This window comes from Micropterus salmoides, unplaced genomic scaffold (genome assembly GCF_014851395.1).
Source record: "Micropterus salmoides isolate LMB-PRFRI ecotype aquatic unplaced genomic scaffold, ASM1485139v1 Ms_hic_scaffold_10, whole genome shotgun sequence".
In the NCBI taxonomy this organism is placed as follows: domain Eukaryota; kingdom Metazoa; phylum Chordata; class Actinopteri; order Centrarchiformes; family Centrarchidae; genus Micropterus; species Micropterus salmoides.
In genome coordinates this window covers 28,161,254-28,171,022 of record NW_024040041.1, presented here as the reverse complement: position 1 = coordinate 28,171,022, position 9,769 = coordinate 28,161,254, and positions in this window count along the sequence as shown.

Sequence of the window (9,769 nt, the reverse complement as noted above, 5' to 3'; positions counted from 1 at the left end):
GCGGATAGGGAAAGTAATATGTCCTTACAAGAATAGCGGTATAAATAAAGAACCAATTTGACAAAGGCATGGGATGAAGAAATGCTTTTAGAAATTGTTTTAGGCTTGAAAATGGCCAATTTTTCAGACACTGAATATCGACACAAAATATTTCCATCAGCTTTTATACAGCCATAAAAATAAAAGCTGAGTTGTCAGACATAAAACCCTGTGTGCTCTGCTAAAACCACAGCCTCTGCCTGCTGTTGTAAAATGGTGATAACACTCAGTAATCGGCCACTGGGAGCCGCAATCCAAAAATATCAGTACTGGTCCCTAATGCCTGACAAATGCTTGACATGAGTGTGTGCCTGTAAGTGGATTAAAAGAGTCTGAAAACATCTTTACCTCAACTTTCTGCCAATTATACAAGTATAAGGCCGAGTTTAATGTATGCACAGATACGTCACGAGCTAGCTTTCTAAAATAAAGCATCTCAAACTGAGAATTTAGCTTTCCTCAGAAAATACTACATGGTAGTTTTGACTCCAGCTGCACAGATACAACACTTTTTACACCAGTGAGCATATTTTTTCTCTGTCTCTCTTTCTCTTTAAGTTTAAAAGCCTTGGAGAAGACAGCGTGTAAGACAGTCACGGCATCTTTCTAGGACATTCCTGAGAAAGAAACACCAGTTTGTAATAGCATCACCAGGTTTATTCTACCGGCACTTTCCCTGTAAAGAAAACATCCAACACCTTTCTACACCAGCGAGCTAAAAGCATTGCTTTCAGGGCCAAACATACTGCTGTGAGAGTGGATATGTGTGAGGAAGGGTTCATATGCTGTTGAAACAGATATACAAAGCAAATATGTTTGTGAGACAAAAGGAGTTCATTCTTCAGAAGCCTGACACCATGGTCTTTTATAAATGTGTGGTGGAAGGAGAGCTGAGTGCAGATAGAGGTCCTTTCTAGAAAAAGACTAAATAATAAAATAAAGGGATTCACAGCATAAATAGAGTTCTGCTTAATACTGTAATTTGTGCACTATGTGCTTCTCCAAGCTTTGAACAGGTTTAGAGGCCAGCAGATTCATTAAATAAGGGACGGGAGAAAAAAGTTTCTATTAGAAAATGTGCTGAGATCCTGATTTGCCATTATCTGCGTCCACTGACACAAGCCTGTCTCCATAAATTTGAGGGGGAAAATATGTCAACGTAGCAGTCTAAACGAATAAGGGTTTGTTATGTATAGCCATCTTTATTCAGAATTCATAAGCAGAAGTCATTTTACAAGCCCGGATTACATTAAAGGAAAAGTGTGTGTGTGTGTGTGTGTGTGTGTGTGTGTGTGTGTGTGTGTGTGTGTGTGTGTGTGTTGGGGAGGAGCAGTACCTGGCCCTGGTGTCTGAATGTCACATTTTTAATATATTTCAGGAATGGATAAGTCTGTTTTTTTCTGAATCTCTTCACCTCCTCTTAGATATATCCTCCCCATTTGTCTCTCTCTCTCATAACTTTTTCAATATTTTTATTGAATTTTGCAAATTTTGCAGTGGGTTGGGTAAACGTGTGCGAAACAATGCATCAACTGTGGTATCACAAATTGAGAGGGTGAGGACAAGTTCAGCCCTCAAATCTAATTTGAGGAGAGGCTCAGTTGTCAACCTTTTAAATCAAATCCTAATATTCACAATGGTTGATCTCAGGCCCCACATAGGCTCATACCAGGTTTCAGACTCGCTGTTTTAATAAAATATTCTCCCACTGATACCAATATATGAGATAAAATTGTTGATTTAGTTTTGAATTTACCTTTCTTTCGTGGGGTTGCAGGTTACAGGGAAATAAATCAGTCAGAATGAAACCAACAGTCAGTTTCAGATTCTTCTCCTTCATTGTCAGCTAAGTGCTTACTGTTGCTTTCCATTCTGCCATGGCACATGCAGGTTATAATAAAGGCAATTGAAGATTTATCACTTAAAAGTCAGTATCCTAACCAGCTAATAGAAGACAAGAAGTAGCATTGGTTGTGTATAGCAGGTAGTTAGCCTGAGTATTATAGTAAAGTCGTATAAATAAAAATGTTAGTTGTTCTAACTCTGGGATGCTTTGAAAGCCTCCAATACAACACATGCTTAGACAAGGAACGCAGAGGTTAGATTTAATCTTTAATGTTTGTATTTTTCAAACTGTGTGCATACTTTTAGAAGAGAAAGGTATTTAAGGATGAGCACTGGAGATGAGGACGTATGAGTTGCTGGAGTGTAAACATCCCTAAACAAAAAGAAAGAGCAGGACTTGCTACTGTCACTCTTAAACATGATATAGCATCTTTGCTCTGCACGGTGGATGTTCTTGTATTTTTCTAACCTAACCTTTAACATATAATATTATATTATAATTAGTGACAGAGTAACACGCCCCTAATTGCCTCTGGAAATAAAAAAAAAAGCTGTTACAAAAACAGGTAGTACTCTAGTTAGCCTGGCATGCTAACATTTGCACCTTAGTGCAGATAAACACACTGTTTACTCGATTCCTTACACTTTTGCTCTTGTGTGTCTGTGTTACGTTCCATCAAGCTGACAGGTTGATTCACTGAGCAAGTGAGGGATGAAGAAATGTACCCTCCTCCTCCTCCTCCCCCTCTTCCTCTCCTCGCAGAGGGTAGTTGGAATCCAAAGGAAGTGAGACATGCCCTTGAAGAGTCAAAGCCGTATTTTTTTTTTTTATTGGCAGGCTTACAGAGTTGGACACTGCACTGTGATGTCAAGGAGGGTCAGGGCGAGCACTGGAGCTCTCTTAGCTAATGATATCTCCACCCACATCTGCACCATGCAGCTGGAGCGGGGACCCATAATGCTCAGATGTCAGATTTCCATGCTCTGTGACAAAGAGCACAAAGTGTCATTTATTGGAGATAGGACAAGAGGAATGAGAAAGGGAAGGGGGAAATATCTCTTCTTCCCTTCTTCTGTTTTTGCATGTGTGGAGGTGTGTCCTTCTCTAATTGTGCTTCCTTCACTTCTGGGCCTTGAAAATGTTTGAAAATAGTTAAATGGTCCCTTAAAGGATAACTTAAAATTTCTATCTTCTGTTATAGTATTGTACTTACTTACTGTTACTGCTGAGATCTGGGAACAATGACATTGTAAACAAAAGAGTGATGGGGCAGTCAGAAGAACACCTGCAAAAACCTTTAATTGGCTACAGGGGAGCACAACATTAACATATCATCAACTTTGTCAAGTTGTTGTGGTGAACTTGTTTGCAATTAGTTGCCTTTTTGCTCATCCAGGAGATACAGACCAACATTATCATTCATCTGGAGTCTACCTGGTGAAAGTAAGTCCAGCATTCACTCTTTTTTTAGCTCTGTCTTTGGTCTCCATCAACTCCTGAAGGAAATATCAGGCTCTTTAACACTAAATGCTCCACAAAGTTCACCACCAAGTAGCTAACTGTGTCTGTCTGCTTTTTGGTGCTGAGCAGGAAGTGTACGGTGGGTTTTTAGAGCTTTTTCAATGAAAACAGATGTCTGTTGCTTTCGAAAACAAAGCTCTGAGAGGGAACCAAAACAGTGAAGGTGCAGACTGTAAAACCAAAGATACATGTCTTATCCACTGAACCATCACCACCCCAGTGGTAACATTCTGACCCAAACTATCCATTGTAAACATCCATTAGACTACAACCTGATTTTCCAGTACAACTTTGGCGTGCTGTGTGCACACAGTTTTCCTGTGCAGTGAGGGAGTATTGCTACTTACTTTCGTTATGATTTCCAAATAAAGGGGTTAAGATAATCTGGATAAACTTGTGTCTGTGTTCTCAGATCTCCTTGGTGACCTCATAATGATCAAAACCAATCAAAATGATCGCTAATGATACAAAAATGAGACCCAAGTTGAATTATCCTATAAATTCTTGTTTGTGATTGGGATATACAATACATATATCTGCGGTTTGGTGTGCAAGAAGATGGGATTCTTCATCACCAGGTCTTTCCTCTCTGGCATTTGAACCCCGTTGTCCTCCCCCTTCTCCCTTGGACTCACTCTTTCCCTCCCTCCCTCTCTCTGTCTCTCCTTCCTGCTGTGCTGATCAAAGTGTCTCTGCAGTGCTGTGTGCTCAGAGAACTGGGGGAGCAGCTAACTGGAGGGGAGGCATTGGGGGGTGGGGGTGGGGGGGTTGATGGTGGGGTGAGAAGAGGAGGCCTGAGGAACACGCCATCTCCTCCTGGCTGAGAATATTAAGAGAAAACACACTGACTCTCCCTCACCCAATCCAGTCTTTGTGTCTCTGGCAGGCTACATAACCTGACATCAAACCAACTAATGACCTTTCTTTGACTTTACTTGACAACGTTCTGGGACAGAAAAGCAAGTACCCTTGGGAGCTGTGTGGGCGCGCCACCCAAAGCCTCCAAAGCAAATGCAAACTTCAAGTCACTGAGAGGAGGCTGCAGCGTTCGACATGTATTCTCTGCAAATTACTGCTCTGACAACAAAATGCAACCTGAGTTGTGTGTGTGGATTTTTGTCTGAGGAATGTTTGTCTTTTTTCTGTGCGTGCAAACACAGAATCTGCATGTGCAAGCCTGTATATGTGTGTATGTGTCTGAGAGAGAGAGAGAGGGAGAGAGAGAGAGAGATGCGGCCTGTTGTTTGTGCTGACCAGACAACAGTTGCTGACTACGCTCACCCCGGGTTATTTTTGGGTCATGCAGAGTTGAGTGGCAACAGAGAGTTATAAGCACGGTCAACCAACTGAAAAAGAAGAAAAAAAAAATCACTGGAGCAAACATAGTCTGAAATGACACATTCACATCACCTACACTGCTGAGACAAGCAGTGTGAAATGAAGCTTCCCCGTTTCCTGAATAAAACATATATAGAGCAGGCATCTGAGCTATGTCCCTGCTATTTTACAAATCATCTGAAGCTTTTAAATCCAGCTCTGAATAGAGGACAGTTAAAAAAAATAAAAAAGAGAGAGAGAGAGACAGATAAAGAGGAGGAACCAAAGTAGGCTACAGCACACAAAGTACCCTAGGATGCGTGAAGCAAAGTGAGCGCTGTGCTCTGCCCTCTGGTGGTGTGATGGGAGACGGGCTGCCTCCGTCAGCTCAGGGAACGCTGTGTCCATGAACGGGCCTGGAATACTGATGCCACAGTGCAGGGGTGCAGGAGCTGCAGTCTGGCAGACCCAGGAGGAACGCTCAGGCCCTCAGATTCACTGTCCTTTACACAGACTAAAGAGGACTATGGCCTCCTTTGTGATAATATATTGTGTTCGTCAGTATGTGTCATATGAAATGGATGGAAATTCTCTGCATTCAAAAATAGTCAAAAACCACACATGAAAAAATGTTAGTGATTTCCACCTGTTTACATCAGATTTTTGAAAAGGCTTTAACTCAGTTTGAGTATGAAAGGTAGGAACATTTTTAATCCCTCTTGTTGGGAATCTAGCCAAAAGGATGGTGTTCAATAACACAAGCATGTCCTTCTGTTAAAGCCAAATAAAAGGCTTCAACTGAGCTTCTAAATAGTGATTATTTTCATTAATGATTTGTTATTGAATTTGCTGATTATATTTTTTGATTAATTGGTTAATCATTTAGTTTGAAAAAGTTTAGAAAATGCTGAAAAATGCCCAAAATCCAAGGTGACTGCTCAACATTTCCTGTTTAAAGGGTTAGCTCACCGGGCACGCCCCATGTGGAGTCCTTGCCGCAACGGCCAAGGTTCCAGTCCAACCCATAGCCCTTTGCTGCACCTCATTCCCTCTCTCTCTCCCACATTTCCTGTCTCTCAAGTGTCCTGTCATAAATAAAGGTGAAAAAGCACCAAAAATATACATATTTTTTAAACATTTTTTTTCAGAAGTTCAAAACCCAAAGATATTCAATTTACATGAATATAAAACAGTAAGTAGCAGCAAAGTCTTCTATTTTTGGAACCAGCAAATGTTTGGTACTTGACACTTGAAAAGTATATGTATAAAAGTATAAACTTAAATACTCATGACTTCATGTACAAGCTAAAATTTGATAAAGAGCATTCTTTGGTATCATTTATAACGAGCAAAACTGAACAACTGTTCAATCAGATTTAGGTCAGGTGAGGTGCATGACATCACCTTTGTCTACACTGAATGCTGCTGACTTTAAATCAGTGAAATAACCAAAACTGTTCCCATTTTGGCCAAAAATTGCATGTTCATGTAGGAACCCTTTGCTCATAGTAAGAAGATGACTGAGACAATAGGTTTTCAAGGCCTATCAATAGTTAATCAACAGAATTGTTGTTGATCGATTAATCCTTTCAGCACTAAATTCCACCCAGGCCAGGCAGAATAACACTAATAGTAGTTAGATAGTCACTATTGGCCCAGGAGTAGCCAAGCCTGTGGCCTCCGTCGTGTGTAATAATGGTCCTAAGTGTGTGGTCGTCCCCTCCGACAGTCTGTCCTCCTGTCAGACACCACGCTGCAGCAACACCCAGTCACTTCCCTCCCTCTGCAGGACGGCCCACCGCTGACTCTGTGCCAGCCGGCTGACGACGATGCCAGGACACACACGAACACACAGATGCACACACCTACTTGCATGTACAAGCAACTGCAACACACTCTCACACTCTCACACAAATCAAATGCTTGGCCCTCCTCTCTGCTGTCCCAGCATGCACCCTGGTTACCTGGCTGCTGGCCCACTAGCAACAGCTGCTACCTTAGGACTGTAATGGAGGCTCCACTGCAGGATAGCACACACATACACACACACACACACACAAATGCAGTCACATAAAGTAGAGTCACAGACAATTCTGACTTCATTCGTGCCTGGCTCTGAGGAGAGCTCATTTGAAAAGATCAGGGACTGAACTAACCAAGGGTGGGGCCAGTGCAGTGGCACTGTCCCCTAACCCAGAAGATGATAGGTAGTTGGCTTGTTATGGTGCGTTCCATTTACCCCAGAAGTCGGATGTCGGAGCTGGGAATAACGTCACACCCGAGTTGATGGCGTTCCAGTTAACAAGTCAGGAAACCTGGCTGGGGCAGCCATTGTTTACAACTTGCCAGGTTACCCATTGTTATGCCGGTTCATTAAAAAAACGCATTGTGCGGTATGTCTATGAAGATTCTCAGTCATCCAGGTCATAGTTATCCAACGAAGGTTAAAATGAAGGGCAACTGGACTTGGTTGAAGCTACTGGAAGACGTTTCGTCCCTCATCCAAAGGACTTCTTCAGTTCTGACTGACTGGCAGGGAAACTCAGCTATTTAACCTCAGTGGGGTCGTTATCCCGGGTCATCGATACCGCTGGTTCGTTAGTGTTCCTTGTTGCTGTGACGACAGTCGTTACAGTCGTTGAGACTACCTGTGGCCAAGACTGAACGACCATCGTTGGTATCTTCACCTGAGGCCAATAGGTTACGTTTGTTGAGTTTCCTGGGAAGTGATGAAAGGACAGCATTGTAAGTGGGGGATAAGTGGTGGCGTAGACCCCCTCCCCTGTTCAATGACGGCTTCTCAACCCTGGTGTAGATGCTTCCTTGACACCTCTTTCAAACCATCCATCTTCTCTGTCTAAAATGTGCACCTGGTGGTCCTCAAACGAGTGTCCTCTGTCCTTCAGATGTAAGTAGACTGCAGAGTCTTGACCTGAGGAGTTGGCCCTTCTGTGTTGAGCCATGCGTTTGTGTAGTGGTTGTTTAGTCTCCCCAATATAGAGGTCTGTGCATTCCTCACTGCATTGGACCGCATACACTAGATTGCTTTTCTTGGGTTTGGGTGTGCGGTCTTTGGGGTGTACCAGCATCTGTCTTAGTGTGTTCTTGGGTTTAAAAAACACAGGGATGTTATGGGATGTTGTGCGGTATTTACTCATATTAAACACTGTAGCAACACGTACACAGACAGCAGCTGGACAGCACTAATAAACAGTATAAACACCAGCTTTCACTAACTTGATATTCAGAGCAGCCATCTTGGATCACAAAGTCGGGGTAGTGCGGTTCTCCAGACTTTCTAAGTCAAAAATCTGAATTAAGGGGGCGTTCCCTTTGAAATTTCTGACTTTGAACTCGGAAATTCCGACTTCCCATGTCAAATGGAACACAATATTATTGATCAGGCCCATTGCATGAACATCCTTGACTGAACCTCCGTGTCAAGTAAACGTTTCTTGTTGGAAAGTCAATCAAATGGCTGCAAAATCATGGCAAACGACCACAAAGAGATAAAAAATTACTAAGTGATGCAAAACTTCACATAAAGAAACAAAACAAGCACAAACTGAGTCTCTCTTTCAGTTTCGCTCCTAGGAGTGCATGTGTCCAGAGGCCCATTGTCTCATAATCTGTCCATGGCAAGTAGGTTATTTGGAGTTACAAATAGAAGCTATTAATTGAAATCTAAGGAAGTTTAAAGTCAAAGGCAACTGGACTTGTTTGAAGATACCTGAACACGTTGGATGAAATGCAAACCGTCTTCAAGTATCTTCAACCGTCCAGTTTCCCTCGATTTTAACCTCTGTTGAAAAACTATGATCTGGATGAATAAGAATCTTCACAGATATTAATTGATAAAATTTCACAGTAGGCTTTTAAACATCATTTATTTGTTCATTAATGTGCAGTTTATTATTGCCCAAAACCAGGGCTTTTAATTTGAGTTTACACCTTTACACATTACCAAAATGTGTCCCCCTCCCCTCCCCTTTCATTTGTCCCCATCTCTGAAGGGAGCTCATTTGAGATGATGGAGGACTGCACTAATAGGGGGGAATGGTGCGGACAGGCCTTTATGAAAAGTGCACAGAGATGCTGTTTGAGCAGAAGCTCGGGGTCATAAAGAGACCGCCTGCCGGGACATCGAACCTCACCTGAACGGGACAGAGGGAGCAATTAATGGCATAATTCTGGGCTGTTAACTGTCACATTTAGCAGAGGGGGGCGTTATGTAAAGCAGAGCTGTGTGGGTCCTTTGAACTGCAGCTCTGCGTGTGCTGTGGCAGGGCAGGGGTCAGAGCCTCTGGAGGTTATTATGTAACAGCAGGGCCGTGTCCATGACTGTCCGCTGGCCACAGTGACAGAGGGCTTCACCCTGCCTCCTCCTCCCGCTGCTTCTACACGTAGAGCAGGCCTTCTTTATAGGGCTCACTTTAACATAAGTGTCCTTCAGAGACTTCACTGGAGAACTGCTTTGGTAGAGAAAATGTCAAATTCTTGAAATGCTGCTCAATAGAGAACAATTGTCCCTCGACTGCAGTAGGTGGGACCTTGAAAATCCTTACAGGAAATCCACATTTCTGCTAAGAGTGCTGAATATTATGCAGCGATGTCTCAGAGAGGCGCTTTGCAGGACATCTAAATGGCCTGTGGAGCCCTCTCAGGGTCTTCCTCATTACCTGCTGAAGTGGAGGTTTTAGTTTTGGCAGTGATGAGTCAGAATGGATGATGTCGGGGCTTAATTACTGTGCTGTGACTGCTAGAGTTCTGATGTCAGCCGAATACAAGCCTTACAGCTCAAGGACACATATAGCCAGTTAAAACATGCAATGTTAGCTAAACGTGGTATCTTGCCGTCCATCAGTTCTGCATAGGTGGCTGCTCTCATCAAAGCTGATGCCAACCTTTTCAGCTGCAACACATGAGGCTGACCATGTTGAAGGGGAGGGGGGGCACACAACTAAATACATTTAAGTACTTGTGTGCACAATTCTGAGCAGTTATGCTTATTTCAATTTCCACCCCACCACATTTTATGCAACAGCC